The sequence below is a fragment of the Hevea brasiliensis genome, chromosome 12, assembly GCF_030052815.1.
Source record: "Hevea brasiliensis isolate MT/VB/25A 57/8 chromosome 12, ASM3005281v1, whole genome shotgun sequence".
In the NCBI taxonomy this organism is placed as follows: Eukaryota; Viridiplantae; Streptophyta; class Magnoliopsida; order Malpighiales; family Euphorbiaceae; genus Hevea; species Hevea brasiliensis.
This window is the reverse complement of record NC_079504.1, coordinates 96,647,761-96,656,836: the sequence shown is the minus strand read 5'-3', so window position 1 is coordinate 96,656,836 and position 9,076 is coordinate 96,647,761. Positions and strand designations below refer to the sequence as shown.

Sequence of the window (9,076 nt, the reverse complement as noted above, 5' to 3'; positions counted from 1 at the left end):
TGGACTAATCCATTTGTTGCCTAAGTTTCATGGTCTTGCAGGTGAGGATCCATATAAGCATTTAAAGGAATTTTATGTTGTGTGTTCCAGCATGAAACCTCAAGTAGTGTAGAGGACCAGATCAAGCTTCGAGCTTTCCCTTTCTCACTGGAAGGCACAGCTAAGGATTGGCTGTATTACCTTCCTTCTGGATCCGTCAACTCATAGAATGAAATGAAGCAGATATTTTTGGAGAAGTATTTTCCTGCTTCCCATGCTGCCAACATAATAAAAGAAATTTGTGGCATCCGACAGTATAATAGAGAGAGTTTGTATGAGTGTTGGGAGCGATTTAAGAAGCTGTGTGCAAGTTGTCCCCATCATTAAATAAGTGAGTAGCTTTTGATTTAGTATTTCTATTAAGGACTTCTACCAATGGACCACAGTATGATAAATGCTGCTAGTGGAGGAGCTTTGGTTGACAAAACACCAGAAGATGCAAGGAGGGTGATTGCTAACAAGGAAGCAAATTCTCAGCAGTTTGGAATGAGAATGGATCACACACCTATGAAGGTTAATGAGGTAAGTACATCTAACCTTGAGAAATAGATTTCTGATTTAACTTCTTTGGTGAGATAATTGGTTGTAGGGAATATGCAAACTGTTAAGGTATATGGAATTTGTTTGGGTTCAGGTCATGCTTGTCACACCTTACCCCTCTGTAAGGTATAACATGATCCCGTATAATACTTAATAAACTACCGAACTCCACCTACCGATAACTCATTAAGTATCCTACAAGGGATTTTAAAACCATTTTCTTACATTTTGGAATGGCGAGCATTTTGGTAAGAATTAAAATTATTTATTTGAAGCTTTAAAACTAGTACAAACTTTTATCCATTTTTATTTTTCCGCAAATTTTAGAAAAATTTCGGCAGAGTGCCGTCTGTATTTTGAGAAAATAGTTCTTCAAATACCTAAAAAAAACACTTCATATAAATTTTCCACAACTCCCAACCTCCAAATAATCTCAATTCAACTCAAAATTCTCAAATCAAACCATTTCAAAATAATTCCATCAATATTGTATTCAATAAAGCTAATTTACATTCACAAGTTTAATTTACAGACATAAAATCCAAAAATAATATTATTACAATTTATAAATACAATTGCTCAACTTTACATTAATACATATGAACAATATTTATTTACATCAAACTAAATTATATTGGGTATAAAATAATACCCGTACAAAATCAGAGAAAGCTTTTTCCAAAGAAATTTCACTCACTGCTTTTTCTTTGCTCCTATCTGCGACAGCAAAATAAGCTATCGCTGAGTATAAAAATACTCAATGGTGCACAATAAAAATTTGAAATGCAGTACATAAAACATTCATTGATAAATCACAATTTAAATATTTCACAAATTATCAAAACTCATTATAGCACAATTTTGGTCAAATAATTTAATAAACACAGTATTGCCAATTCATACACAACTTAAGCCATGACACAAAATTTTCGATCAATGCTGTGTTGTACACCACGACAAAGCGATCTACAACCCTACTAATCAAAATCAATGAGGGAGGTGGCTAGCTAGTTAATGAGTACTTATCCAATCTACAACCTCAACTGGTAAACCACTGAGAGAGGAAAATTAATCGATCTCACCCCATAAATGGAGAAGAAATAATAAGGCGCTGTCATGCTAAGTGTGAATCAAAAATCTATTTCAAACATTTTATTTAAATAATTCATGAGAAATCTGATAAATTTCCAAAGTCATAGTTTCATTCACAAAGTGGCAACACAATTCATGAGTAACACCAAATTTTCATAAATCATACTAAATCAATTTTTCAATGATAAAATGCTCAAATAAGGTTTATTGTGCACAAACCTGAAGTGAGTCGCCTCTAGGCCTTGACTCAGTCTCTTAGACCTTCTGGGTCTTTTTCAGCTGAAATACAAAATTTATAGTGTCTTAGTATCTTTACTTCATAACAATTCCAATAACTAATTTCAATATGTTTAAACTTACAATCTTGCAAATTTTCATGTTGAGGTTACTATTCAAGTCAAAATATTGACTTTTTTATACTTAAAAGGTATGGGAACTCCAACTATCCTCACATACCACATTTTGGTCACCAATTTTGTTGGTTTTAGTTGTTTTCTCAAAACTTAGGTCTTTTAAGCAAAATTGCAAATTTTCAGTTTTGGTGTCTTAGGTTGCACTGTTCCATTGGTCATGTTACTGTTAAAATTTAGCTAAGTTTTCTACATAGAAATTGTTCTTTATTGTCTTAACTACAAATAGTGTCTCCAGATCTTAAGAGCAAATACTATAGCTGCAAGCTCCAAGTCATGTGTCGAATAGTTCCTCTCATGCGATTTTAGCTGGCGTGATGCATAAGCAATAACATTTCGATCTTACATCAGTACAAAGCCTAACCCATTGTGAGAAGCGTCGCTGTAAACTGTATATTCTTTACTTGGAGTATGTAAAGTCAAGACTAGAGCCTCGATCAAACATTTCTTCAATTCATCAAAACTCTATTGGCATTTATCTGTCCACTGAAATTTCACATCTTTCCTAAGCAATTTGGTCAATGGAGATGCCAACATGGAGAATCCTTTCACAAATTGACAGTAGTATCCAGCTAAACCCAGAAAACTGTGAATCTCTGTGATATTTCTGGGTGGCCTCCAATTAAGGACAACTTCTATCTTACTTGGATCTACCTTGATGCCCTCTACCGATACTACATGCCCCAAGAAAGATATTTCTTTTAGCCAAAATTCACACTTTGACAATTTGGCATAGAGCTGTTTCTCCCTCAAAGTTTGCAGTACCATGCGCAGATGTCTATCATGCTCTTCTGCATTCCTCGAATAAACCAATATATCATCTATCAATACCACAATAAACTGGCCGAGCTATGGTCTGAAAATAGTATTCATCAGATCCATAAAAGCAGCCAAAGCATTAGTTAACCCGAATGGCATGACCAAAAACTCATAATGGCCATAGCGGGTTCTAAAGGCAATTTTAGAAATACTCTGCTCTTGTACTTTCAGTTGATAATAACCTGATCTCAGGTCAATTTTGGAGAACACAGCTACACCCCTCAACTGATCAAATAAATCATCAATGCGGGCAATGGGTATCTATTCTTTATTGTCTCCTTATTCAACTGTCGGTAGTCAATACATAAGCGAAGAGTGCCATCCTTTTTGTTAACAAATAATACTGGTGCACCCCAAGGTGACACACTAGGGCGGATAAAGCCCTTGTCAAGCAGCTCTTTATAGACCCTTATTTTGTAATGAGTATGTGCATTGAGGTCGTGGGAAACCCGATGATGAAAAATTATATGACTGTAACATGTAATTGGAGGCATGGAGCTGAATTATTAATTCCATGGCATGATCTTGAAATAATAATAATAAAAAAAAAAATTTTTATGGAAATTAATTTAATTAAATTTAAATAAAATTTTATTTTGTTTAAATTTAATATGGGTAGTTCTTAAATGGATCTAATTAAGTTTAATTGGGCTCCATGGGCCTAAGAATGCCTAGTTAGGAATTTTGAATGGAACTCATTTAATTATTTTTTGAAAATTAAAATAACAAAATATCTCTCTCCTCCTTGGCCTCACTCTCTTCCTCACTCCCTATTGGTGTCACCCCCTTTCCCTCTCTTTTTATTGGTTGGAACACCTCACTCATATTCCAGTCTCATCCAAATTCATCAATCATAGTCATTTAAGTTATCTGAACTTTATCATACTAGGACTCCAAACCCTACCACACCTCTTCCTCACTCCCTATTGGTGCCTTCCATTTTTTTCTGTCTTTCTATTGGTTGAAAAACCTCACCCATATCCCAGTCTTATTCGAATTCTGCAATCATAGTTGTTTAAGTCATCTAAACTTTATCACCCTAAGACTCCAAACCCTATCACACCTCTCTCCCAAAATCCTATAAATACCCTACTAGAGAAGGGAAGAAAGGGAAAGGGGAGGAAAGAGGAAGATAAAATTCAGAGCTATAAGAAATTTAAAGATATTCAAGACTCTTTGAGTTCTTCCTTATTTTTTCTTTTCTTCAAGAAGATTTTCATACAAGATTTTTGAAAGGTCAGTTTTTATTGTTTTCTTTTCAAGATCTATGCCACACAATATTTTAATTCTATGCTCTTTGTCTTTAATTTATTTTATATGTTCATATAGATCATGTAATCATATTTAATTTGAGGGGATACACAACTCTACACTTGTTTAGTTTCTGTCTATCAAATTTTTATTATTTTTCTTTATTTTCTGAATTTGTAAAAAATTTGTAAAAATTATATTCATACTCTAAACGAAATTCCATTAATTTTAGGCTCAAGAATCACTAAAAAAGCTTTAATATTTTGTAAGTTATGGCTATTTGAAGTTAGGATTCCTGTAAAATCTGATTTGTAGGATATCCGACTTGTGGAGCCCATATCTCCCTTGTTCCTTAATATTTTTGTGTAAATTTAGTGTCTAAAATTAACTTTGGACTCTTATGAATCTTTTCCAATTGGATTTGCATTCATATCTGTTGTGGTTAATGAGTTATGAATTTTACAAAAAAGTAATATGATTTTGTCCCTTAGAAAAGTTACGATTTATGTAGACCATTTGGCTAGGGTTTTATTTGATTTATAAATTTTATGATCTTGTATGATATGTAGGCTGTCTTCTGTAATTTTTTTATGATTTTTAGGCATGTATAACTATTTTTAAAAAATCAGATTTCTTGCTACCGTTAATCTGCTAGAATTTAGAAATTGTATATTTATGCATGTTCTTATATTTTCTTGGATTTTAATTGATATTTGATGTATTTTTCTGTGTTCTTTTAATTCAAGAAGTGTTATGAAGTGTTTGGATCATGTTAGAAAACTTAGACCATTAGGTAGTTGTAACTAATTAGGAATCTTAACCCTTTAGGAGACTAGAGTTAGAATCCAATGTAAATTATTATTAATATTTTCTTTATTTCTTTTATTTTCTTTAGTTTCTTTATTTTTTATTACAAACAAAATTGGTAAGTAGCCCTAAGGTAAGTACCAAAGAGGGCATTTTCGTGGAGCTTATATGGAGCTAAACGGGAGTAAGTCAGGGATATCATTGCCATACTAGAAGAGAATATCCTTTTTTAAGGGTAGCTTGCCCCAATGGCAACTGCATTTACCAATCGGTAAGTAGCTCTAAACTTCTTGAATAACCATTGGCATGAAATTGTAGTAATAATAGAACTTTTACTCGGTAAATTAAAATTAACTTTATTTTTAATTTAACTGACTTTTGTATGTAATTAATTTAAATAAATACTTTGTAAATTAAAATTAATCTTGTTTGTAAATTAAACTAACATTGGCATGTAAAATAAATTTAATTTAATACTTGGTAATTGTAAAATAAATTTGCATGTTAGAAATCTTTATTAGGTTGTGATTGTTTGGGCCTTATGTGATATTAGAATAAATTACACATGTACATAATTAACTTAGTTCAATTATCCTTAGGGTAACTTGGTGAAAATTAATTAATTAGGTTAAATAGAAATGTAGGGTTATTTGAAATTGAATTTGTTTGTAAATTAAATTCTCAATAATAAATTAATTTTAGTCATCTGGTAAATATCATTTAAATAATTAGCAACCCCATAGATAACAATTACTTGTGCATGAAAATTGTGTGTAAAGAACAACCCTTTTGTGAATTAATTGCGTGTGTAGGATTAGAATTGCATTTTTTAGGATAAAGTTTAATAAAGGAATAATAAACATGACTTCTAGTAACATTAGTAGAGGACTGGCACTCGAAACAACGAGGTTAGACCAGTCATAAGGGGTGCCTAACACCTTCCCCTTGCGTACCCACTGTCCCGAACCTATACATTAGGCTATGGTAATGACGGTTGTGGAAACTCTGCAAGGAGTAAGTTGCCATCCATGACCCTCTGAAGAAATAGTGAATATGTCCCGGTTATTACCCTGGTGGCGACTCCTGCCTATCTATGCCTTCGTGGCATAAATCCTTAGTACCGTGGTAGTGTTATGGGAAGACAGTACTTACCAGTGGTTTGATTCTATTAGGATTGTATAAAGTGCATGTCTAGGAAATGCTGTCTAAGGATGTGGTACTTAAGTGAGACCATTGTGACTCCACCATCTTTCCTGGGCATTACCTGGTGCATTTTATATAATTTTAATGGATGATATTTCGCCTCATGCCCCCTTGCCCTAGAGTTTGGCGACTCCACTGGGGACTAAATGGATAGTTACTCCAATATGTTTCTATTAGTCTAATATTATTCCTCTGTTAAACTTTTTGCATTGCACTACACTATCACACGGATCACCCTTACCCTTTTTAGCCCTATTAGCACTAGCCAAGGAGACCATAGTTCTACTCGAGCTATGATGAATTGGTGAATGCTAGCACCCCATGCCCGTACCTTTGAGTATATAAAAGAGCTACAGCTCCAGTCGTTGTGCTTAATGGACAAGCTCTCGCATGGGTGACCCTTTTCCTACCCAATGAAGCCCATGAGCCATAGATTTTAACCCTAGGTACCCCGTAGATTTTTATTGTACTAGATTTATAACCTTACTATTTAAACCATAAGGTCTAGTAGTAGTTAAGATGAACCTAGGCTTATGCATAAACCCAATGTGTGTATAGGCCTAAGTCCATTTCAAAACCCATATTAAGCAAGAGGATGCTTACTTATGGTTAAACTTTAAGGATATAAATCCTTTATTTGTGAGGGAAGGATCATCTTGAACCACCCCCTGTTGGTGTGTCAAGTGTACCATAACTTAGGATAGAATTTTTTTTTTACCCTGCACGTGAGAGTTGAAGGTATAAGGGGGCGAAGATTTAGTTCTAGAGATTTTTTTTTTTTTCGGTTTTGATTCAGTCTTTGGTTCGATTTTAGTTCAGTTTATATGGTCTGGTTTTGGTTCAGTTTTGGTTCTATTAGTATGGTTTGGTTTTGGTTTTGTAAAACTAAAGGCAAAAACAAAAAGAAAAAAAATAGTCCATTCATGCATTGCATTTATGTATATAGCATACTTAGGTTAACCCTTAAATCCTATTTTTTTGAGCAAACATAGCCTCAAAACACACCAAAGAGACTTCCAATCAGGTCACTTGGGTTAGGGAAGGGAAAAGACTAGTAAGGATTTCACCTGCACTACTTAAGATGGAAGAAATTATGGTCGTGCTTGATGAAATATTGAATGCCAAGATGTTTGAGCTAGAAAAAACAATTGTGGTCAACTTTAGAAAGAGGCCCCAAGGTAGGCCAATTAAGTGGCATTAAATTTATTGAGGTTCGAATTGTGTCTCACACCCCAAGGAGATTTTTCCAATTCAGCCAACCCTTATCCAAAGTTTTAGAGCGTCTCAAAGCTTAAGACCTCCTATAGCTCTTAGCACCCAGACCACTACCAAATCCACTCCCACCTAACTATGATATCAACCAATTTTACCGGTCCTACCAAGCCCACAGTCATGACACCGACTGATGCTTTCAACTTAAGCATGATATCTAAGACCTAATTGATGCCAAAAGGATGATTGACCCAGAAAATTAACCCAAAAGCCCCATGCCTAGCCAAAATTTCCACCTATACCAGGTTTCTACATGATCTCTATCACCCTAATAAACTCTAACAGAATTATTAACTTTATCCAACCCATCCAAAAGCGCAATGAACTTATCCAACCCATCCAAAAGACCAGTGAATCTATCCAACCCATCCAAAAGCTCAATGAACCTCAGTCTATAATGGTTGTTAACATTTGTGATAATTCTAGCTATGATGAGGGTCCTTTAGATGTTTGGACCAATTTTGATGAGGAGGTAGTTGCATTACAACTAGATGGGTTAGTTCCACTAGTGTCTGATTTTCAAGTTGTTAAGATCTATAAAAACTAGATGGATCTAAAAGTGGCCACTATGAAGAAAGGGATGAAGTTTTTTCTTAGCACAAGCCTAGGAGAAAGTATAGATGGTCTGGTGACTTTTCTTGAGATGATGAGACAGATCACGAGTTATGGTTTGGGCTATGAGCCAACAGAAGAGGAAGAAGAGCCAAAGCCTCCTAAGTTCTTGAAAGAGGGGACAATTACCTTGACATATGATTAGGGGTTACCACATGTGAAAGAATTAGAGCAAAAAATCAGCACCATTGATCTAAAGACTGTATGGAAGCCAAGAACCTAAAGTTATACTCCTAAGTTTGAGTTTATCTTTTGTAATGCTCACAGTAGTGATACTAATGTTTCCATTTCTGATGTACTTGATGAAGATTTCGAGGCAAAAATTACTAATATGACTAGTCCTTTTGCTTACTTATTTAATTTTTATTCTAATAGGCATATGCATGGCATTCATAATCATTTAGAATCAGCTTCTATTAATGCATCAAAATCGATCTCTATTAATTTGGGTACACCAAATAATCCTAAAGACATTAAGTTAGCTGAAGATTTAACCCAAGAAGAAAGAAATAAAGTTATAGCCTTGTTAACAAAGTACCAAGAAGCACATGCCTCGAGCTTAAAATCAGGTGACCGATTCCCAAGCCACACTGATGTCCGCATAGGAAAAGAGTGATCAAAAGTTGACTTAGCTAGTTATTCTAATGAGGAGTAAAATTTCATGCTATGAAGGATTAATGGTAGCACATGTGGAGCTAGAGGGAGAAGGAAAATGATATGAAGACATTAGGAGGTCTCTAGAAGTGAGAGAATACTCGCAGTAAGCCTACAAAAGAGATAGAGCAACAATTCATAGATTAGCCACTCAACTTACTTTAGCTAGGGGACAATTCTACAAACTCTTATTTGTGATAGAAAAATAGGCTGAACAAATATTGAAATAAGTAAATGCAGGAACGTGTGGTCCCCATATGAATGAAAAGGTTCTAGTTGAAAAAAAAAATATTTGAAACATATAAGGATTGGCCTGAAAAACTCCTTTATGTTCTTAAAGGTTATTGTAGTACTACAAGGACATCCACTAGGGCAAC

The 9,076-nt window shown here is 34.3% G+C and overlaps 1 non-coding gene across 1 annotated transcript; it reads right to left on the bottom strand.

Annotated features, from left to right (window-relative positions):
- Positions 1–261: 261 nt before the first annotated feature.
- On the bottom strand, positions 262–368 carry LOC131171511 (small nucleolar RNA R71). The gene has a single exon (XR_009142171.1). It is a non-coding gene; the product is annotated as a small nucleolar RNA R71 (small nucleolar RNA).
- Between the last annotated feature and the right edge of the window lie 8,708 nt (positions 369–9,076).